Below are 8,730 nucleotides of genomic sequence, written 5' to 3'. Positions count from 1 at the left end.
TGCTGGTGCCAAGAGTGTTGATTGTGGAGCCAAGCAAACTAAAGCTGTTAACAATCTCAATCTCTTCACTATCTATCATGATGCTGCCAATTGGCCCAGTGGTGAGAATCTTTGTTTTGTTGATCTTGAGCTTCAATCCATATTGAAGACTGCAGTCCTTGACTTTCCTCAGTTTCAGTAAGCAAGGTTGTGTCATTTGCACAACATAGGTTGTTAATAGTCTTCCTCCAATCCTGATGCCGCATTTCTCATCATAGAGCAAATAGAATCAAAGATTTCCTCTCCAAAAAATGAAGGAAGGAGGTTTATGTTATCTTATTGTTATTGTAGTTGTGTACCATTGAGTCAGAAATGACCTATAGCTGACCGTCTAGTGGATTTTCATCATCAATTAATTGCACAGGAGGAGATTGCCCATCTTTCTTACAGGGAGAAGCTGGTGGACTTGAACCATGTGACTACAGGATTGCAGTGCAGCTTCTTGTCATTAAGCCACCAGAGCTCTCTTATGTTATATTACAGGATTATATATTTGTTAGTAGATCTTCAAGGCTGGCTTTTACTAAATTTCAGTAAATAGCTACTTTTATCTAAATGTTATTCCAGAGTCTCCACAACTATTTGCCAATAATGCCTGGCCATCTTTTCTGTATATTTCTCTAATTTCTGTTGTGACATACCAGGTTCCTCTGAAAAGGTGAGTTATGTAGATCAAATCTGAGTGTTGGAAGAAAGGTGGCCTAGAGGATAAGAAGTTGTTCTATCAATGCAAAGGCAGATGGTTCAATTCCGTCAGCAGCTTTGCAGGAAAAGGGTGGACAATTTCCACTCTGGCTTACAGTCTCTGAAAACCTGCTCAAGAGTCAGCTGTAAATTGGTTCTGACTCAGAGCAATGAGGTAGGTAAGAAGGTAGGTAGGTGGGTATTGATGAAATGAACTGAGTATTTGAAAAGACCGTTCTGCTCTCTATTGAAATGTAAACCTTCCTGCAGACATAGACTCATAGCAAGTCAGGGATAGAAGTTATCTTAAGGTGTGCACAAGTCAACCTCCTTACACAACTTATACAAAAGCTTAGACAGATATTTGAGAACTCTGATGGTATAACCAGTAGGCAGTTTCAATGCTAATGCAAAGATGGTTTAAATCCATCAGGGACTCCTTAGAGGAAAGATGGATAATCACCTACCATGTGATATACAACCTCAATAAATATCTATGAGTTGATTCCAACTCAAGGATAATGAGTAAGAGCAAGTAAAGCAGAGATTAGCTAAACCACCTTCCCAAGACTAAAATATTGACAATGGTAAATGAAATGCCAGATTTTTGTAAGCTTGAAACTCCAACACATCTTTTTTTAAAAAAAAAAACCAACCACCCTATTTTATTGAAATGAAAGATATATAGCAAAAAGTTTGTCATTTTAACTATTTTGAGTGTACGATTCAGTGACATTGATTACATTCACCATGTATAGCTACCATAGCTACAAATACGTCCAAAAGTTTTTCATCACCCTAAACACAAACCTCAACCCCTATTCCAGCACCTTATTTTGTTCAGAACCATTTTCTGTCATGTCTTTTTACACTCAATGGACAATCCAATAATTAAGGTTCAATTCCACCTACACATTCCTTGGAAGAAAGTTCTGCTAATCTTTTGTTGGTCTGAAGCCTTTCTATAACTACCAACATTTATCAAAGTTCATAGAGTTTCCTGAGGCATGTTGTTTAGGAAGTGGACGCCACTCTTGGTTGGAAAAAAAAAAATCAGTCACTAAAAATACTATGAAGTATATTTCTACTTTGACACACATGAGGTCACCCTGAGTTGTGATTGATGCAATGACAGCTGGAAATAATGAAATGATCTTGCTAATTCAGTCTCTTCTCAACAATCTTAAAAGGTAGGGTAATGGCTTTGTGTGCAACAGACACAAAAATAAGTCTTAAGTCAGCAATTTTTCTCCTACAAGCCAACTTCTTTTATGTATAAAATAAGGATGATCAGAATTCCCCTCTCCTAATGGCAATATAATGAGACAGAGCCAACAGGGCATATATTTCAGGAAGAGGAGAAGGTACCAGTCACCAAGTAGGTACATATTCGTTACTGTCAGTGGTGTTTAAAGGAAAATCTGATTTTTCTCTTTTAGTTAGCCAGCCTAGTTTTTCTCCTTCACACAATTCAACCTTCAAGTCTAAGGGAAAACTTCCCTCAATGACTTTGATCTTTTTTTTTTTTTAAATTGTCATTTGAGTGAGTTTATAAAACACATTAGGGTGAGGGGTTTCACTCACTCATGCACATGTTTTCCGCAACATCAATTACAATACCCTCAATGTCTGATTATCCTTTCATTCCACATTGTCCTTCTTCTTACCCATCCAAGTACATAGGTGTTCATTGTCTAACAATTTTCTACATCCTCTCCTCCTTCCTGGTAGCCATATTAGATTTATTCTCTCCACATATAAACCTTTCTCTAGTTGTTGGGTTGTTGTTTTTTTTTTTTTTAAAAAAGCAACAACCTTATATAGCAATTATCCTTTTGTAACTGACTTATTTTATTCAGTACAATGTCTTCTAGGTTCATCCAAATTAGATAGTGTTTCATGAATTCATTGTTTTTCAGTGTTGCATAGTACATCATTGTGTAAATGTACCATAGTTTCTCATCCATTCCTTCCTTGATGGGCAATTGGCTTGTTTCCATCCCTTTGCTATTGTGAATATTGCTGCAACATATGGCTGTGCATATATCTCTTCATGTGACCACTCTTCATTCTTTAGGCTATATTGCTAGTAGTAGAATAGCTAGATCAAATGCTTTCCATAATAATTTTACCATTTTTTCATCCCTACCAGCCATGTATGAGGGTTTTCAATCTCACTGCTTTCTCACTAGTATTTGTTGTCTGTCTCAGAGAAAATGCAACCAGGATGCCTCTTAGAGGCAAAGATGGTGAAACTTCATCTCACATACTTTAAGCATGTTATCATGATGGGCCAATCTTTGGAAAAAGATGTCATGTTTGTCAAGGTAGAGGGTCAGTGAGATGGACTGGCACAATGACTGTGGTAACTGGTTCGAGTATATCAGAGGTGGTGAAGACAGCACAGGATAGGGCAAGATTCAGACCTGTTGGTCATAGGGTTACTATGAGTCATGGTGAACTCAATGACGCCTAACAATAATATCCAACAAAGGAGAACAAAGTCTCACCATCCAGACACATTTTTCTTATATTTTCTCTAAACTGATCCATTTGTTCTTTTCACAGGCCACAATATATTTAATATCCTTTGCCAAAACCACACTTTAAATGCAGTAATTATGCTTCTGTCTTCATTTTTCATTATCTAACTTTCAGATGCACTAAAACAACTCCACAGAAACATGCACAAAATAACCCCAAACTTAGTCAATACCATGGAGAAAAGTCTGACTCATAGTGACCCTTCATTTTATTTCTGAAGCTGTAAATCTTAACAGAAGTATACTTCCCATCTTAATCTCTTGGAGCCAAGAGTAAATTTGAGGCATCAGAGACACAAGGTCTTTAGGTTAAAGGTGCAAAATATCATGGACTATATATACTACCCTTGGAAGCAGGAGTGGCATCCACTTCCATAAATAGCTTGCCTCGGGAAACCCTACGAATATGGAGACAGGATGAAAGTCATGCAACTGTTGAGGACTTTTGTTCATAGGGTCGCTATGAGTTGCCTACAACTCAACGACACTTAACAACAACAACATATATACTACCAGAACTCCTCAGATACATATAAGACAGTTGAAAATATCATGACTTTGAGTCACAACTTAGTCATCAAATAGGCATTATTAGGCAAAGCATGTCTACTCCAAGGGGAAGAATTGAAAACTTGATTTTTTTAAACAGTTTTAGCACAAAATAAGTATTGGTTATTTCTTTGCTGTTGAGGTTATTATTTAAAACTCAGAAAAATAAAAATGCTGGAACACAGCACTTTAATATTTTGAAACTTCACAATCTGCCAGTGAATTATTGAAAAAAATTTATTTTAATAATTTACTAAATTTACATGAATAAATTATCAATATTTCAGCAGTTTTTCATGAAAAATTTTGGGATTTTTTAAGCTTTACAGTGTCACAATAATAATAGATTTATTCAAGACGCCTTATTTACATAATTTAAGGTATGTCAACTGACTATATGTTTGTGTTTGTGTATCTCCCTCATAGAATCTAGAAGTATGGGCAAATATAAATAGTACCAAGGACATCTTTCAATTGTGACCATAGGAAAATAATATCTAAAGATATTTGCTTCTGGGTTAGGGTGAAACAGAAAAAGAAATGTCCTCAAAAAGTTCCTATACTGCTTGGGAAGCAACTGTTTGCTTGCTGCCAGAAACTGACCTCATCATCCTGCTAGCCACCACTGACTTTGGTCCAAGCATCTAAAAAAAGGCCCAGTTCACAAACTCAGCTCACAAATCTGCCCTGTGGTGGCAGTCGTCAAACCGTAAGAGAAATGCATTTGCATGTTTAATACTAGCTCTGATGCTTGCTTGCTTTCTCCATCTCTGGTGCTACATCTGTGCCACCCACTTAAAGATAGGCGTAGCACTGATGAGACTCGGTCTCACATACAAGCTAAGATAAAGAATAAAAGAAGCTGTTCACGTCAGTTGAGGCTTTTGAACATGTAAATCAGTTATTCGTCTAGAGAAATATTTTCTCTTTAATTACTTAACTATCTGCCTGGACTCTATGATTCATTATTCAAGTACATATATTCACAAGGTAAGAGTGAATCATCATCAAAAGATTGTTTATCTATTTCTCTGGTACACAAGAAAAGGGAACCATAGTCATTCATACCTGAGTTGCTTAGCAACTGCATCATCTTTCCATTCTAGTTACCACTTACGGATGGAGCCTGATAGAGTCCAAGGGGTGGGCTAACACTCATCCCTGAGAAGTCTGTGCACTGTCAATGATTGAGCTTTGATCAGAACTGAAGCAATGCTTCTTCTTTGCCTTTATCAAATAACAGGCTTTCTGATTAAAAATGTCATTGTTATTATTGATTGCCATCGAGTCAAGCATAACTCAAAGTGACCCTAAGAACAAAAGACCTGAAGCCTTTCTATAATTATTGTCATTTCTCAAAGTTCAAAGAGTTTCCTGAGGCATTTTGTTTAGGAAGTAGATGCCCAAAGAGTCTTAATTATTACTTAATCTACACTCTGCCAGGTCTAAACTTGACTGCTGAATCACGGACCAACCTCTGCATGATTATCTGCCAAGTTTGGTGAACTATTAAGCTCAAAACGTCAACAATGCACTGACAGGTCTGAATTTTAACAGATGATGGCATCTGTCTGAGTACTGACAGTGTTTATGCTGTAGTTGTTATGTGCTGTGGAGTTGCTTTCGATTCATAATAACCCTATGTACAATAGTTTTGAACCCTGCCCTATCCTGAGTCAATCTCACTTGTTTCTGACACATCTACTCCTATTAACCCCATTACTGTGTCAATCCATCTCATTTTAGGTCTTCTCCTCTTGTGCTGTCCCTCCATCCTTCCACACATGATGTAATTCTCCAAGGACTGGTATTTCTTGGCAACATGCCCAAAGTATGTCAGATGGACCATCAGAATCCTTACCTCTAAGGAACAAATTGGTTTTACTCTCTCTAGGACTAATCTGTTTGTTCTCTTCGCTGTCCATGGTATGTTCAATACTCTTCTTCAACAATGTGTATAGTACAGCCTTTTTTTGCTTTCCGATATTTTTAAAAGGATATGCTTTCCTTTTTTTACATGAAGAAAACCACGATTATTTACTCAGTTGTTGGACATTTTTACTCATAAAAATTCTTCCTTGAACTGAGACACAAATCTGTCTCTCTATGAATTTTCCCCACTAATCCTAGTTTTGTCTAACAGTTTCGAATTTGCCAACTCAATTTTGACTCCTGGCAACTTTATGTACAACAGAATAAAACATTGCCTGACCCTGGGTAGTTCTCACAATGTTAATATTCAAGTCCATTAATGAAACTATTGCACCAACCATTGCTTCCTTGCCCTCACTTGTCCTCTATATGTCCAAAGCGATTAATTCAGACAATGTTCTGATGTGATTTATATTGTTTCCAATGACTAATTTTCAGAAGTAGTTACCCAAGTCTGTCTTCTTCATCTGTCTTAGTCTGGAAACTCCTGGAACATGGTTAACAAACTGTGATTCTAAATGTTGATGGCACAGCTTCCAGCATGCAACGACACAGAAGCACCACATGGATCAAATCTTTTTTCACTCCTATGTGACAGCCTAGCAAAATCTGATTCCCTAAGTGTTTCCTTCAAGCTAAATTTTCAGTTTCTTCAATTAAACCTCACACAAATGGTATCCAGTGGCTTCACCATCCTGCTCACTCCTCTCAAAATCTAGAACTGGCTTTTGCATAGGGGTCTTTTTTTTAAAGGAAAAAAAACTCTGTTATTTCAGAAGTGCCTAGCCAACCCTTTTACTTAGTCTGTCTTAATTTTGAAACTCACCAAAATGGATGTCACAAAAGACTCTAAAAATTGCACTATATCTTTGAGGCGAAACAGGGTAGAGATGCAGAGGTGAAAGAAATAAGCAGAAGATTTCTAAGAAGACAAAGGAAAGTATTATAATGAAATGTGCAAAGAGCTGGAGTCAGGAAAGTAAAGAGTTCAGTCTGCATTTCCCAGCCTGAGAGAACTGAAAAACAAATTCAGGCTCCAGTTACAAAACCAAGAGCTGCTATGAGCAAAAGAATAATATTGGAAGCAGTGTAAGAAGACAGGAAATACACAGCATACTATACCAAAAGATTTGGTAGAGTGAAATATTTCAGAAAGTAGCATATAATCAAGAGGTAATAGTAATGAAGAAAGAAGTTCAAGCTGCATTGAAGGCATCGGCACAAAATAAGGCCCCAGAAATTGATGAGATACTAATTAATCAGTTTTAACTAACAGATGCAGCCCTGGATGTGCTCATCAGTATATGGCAGGATATTTGGAGGAGAGCTGACTGGCAGACTGATTGGACAAGATCCATATTTGTTTCCATTTCCAAGAATGATTCAACTGAATGTGGAAATTGTTGGGAAATGTCATAAATATCACATACAAACACAATATTGTTGAAGATCATCCCAAAATTATAGAACAGTACGTAGAAAGAGAACTGTCAGAAGTTCAAGCTGGATTTTGAAGAGGTTATAACACCATGAATATCATTTCTGATGTCAGATAGATACTGAGTGAAAGTCAAGAATACCAGAAGCATGTCTAGTTGTGTTTTATTGACTATGAAAAGGTATTTTATTGTGTGAATCATAACAAACTATGGCTAACATTGAGAAAAACAAGAATCTCAGAACACTTAATTATGTTTATATGAAAGCTTTACCTCAACCAGCAGTCTGCTGTCCAAAAAAATTAAGGGAAAACTGTATGATTTAAAATCAGGAAAGGTGTGCTTCAGAGTTGTATTCTTTCTCCATACTAATTATTTTTTTAATTAGATATTTAATCAGTAACTATATGCCAAGCAAATCATTAAAAAAGAAAAACTCTATGATGAAGAATGTTGCACCACGATCAGAGGAAGACGAATCAGCAACCTGTGTTAGGCAAGGCACAATCTTGCTTGCTGAAAGTGAGGAGAACTTGAAGCACTTGCTACAGAAGAAAAATAACTATAGCTTTCAATAGGGATTCCATCTTAATATGAAGAAAACAAAAATTCTCCCCTCCCCCCTCAGGTAAATAAACAACATAGTGACAGATGGAGAGCAATTTCATCTTATTTGGATCCACAATCAACACCTTTGTTACCAACATCAAGAAATCAGAAGACATATATTGTTGGGAAAATCTACTGTTAAGGACCTCGCCAAAGTACTGAAGAGCAATGATGTTAACTTAAATACTAAGGTGTGCTTTATCCATAATCTTCTCACTCACTTCACATGCATATGAACATTGGACAATGAATAAGGATGACAAAAGAAGAACCAATGTCTTTGAGTTGTGGTGTTGAAGAAGAGTTCTGAATATCCCGTGGACCACCAGAATAACAAGCACATCTATCTTGGAAGAAGTATAACCAAGATGCTTCTTAGAAGCAAGGACGGCAGAGCTTCGTCTCACATACTTTGGGCCTGTGGTCAGGAAGAGCCAGTCCTTGGAGAAGGATATCATGCCAGGAAGGTGGAAATCACTGTAAAGGAGGAAGATCCTCAACAAGATGAATTGACTGACACAGTGGCTGTAACAATGGGTTTGAGTATACCAGAGACGGTGAGGATGACACAAGATAGGGCAAGGCTCAGATCTATTGTAAATAGGGTTACGATGAGTTGTAGTCACCTCAAAGGCACATATAAACAACAAACTGAACAGGACTTTTAGTGGGATCCAGCAAAAGTCAAAGAGAGAATCTGAGCCCTGGCATAATTTGCAATGAATGGTTCAGTCAATGCCTCTCAGCATTATACCTGTTTGATTGGCTAGACCATGTTACCGGGAGATACTGAATTACTGAAAGCAAAACCTCTGTTGTTCTCCACTGTGGAAAGTGGTGTGGCGCTTTCTCAAAAAGTTGCAAATAAAGATACCATTTGACCCAGCAATTCCACTACTGGGAATATACCCTAAAGAGACCATAACCACTATCCA

Source organism: Elephantulus edwardii, unplaced genomic scaffold (assembly GCF_000299155.1).
Source record: "Elephantulus edwardii isolate Elephantulus edwardi_28Jun2011 unplaced genomic scaffold, EleEdw1.0 scaffold00070, whole genome shotgun sequence".
NCBI classification, from domain to species: domain Eukaryota; kingdom Metazoa; phylum Chordata; class Mammalia; order Macroscelidea; family Macroscelididae; genus Elephantulus; species Elephantulus edwardii.
Note: the sequence above shows the minus strand (reverse complement) of the source record.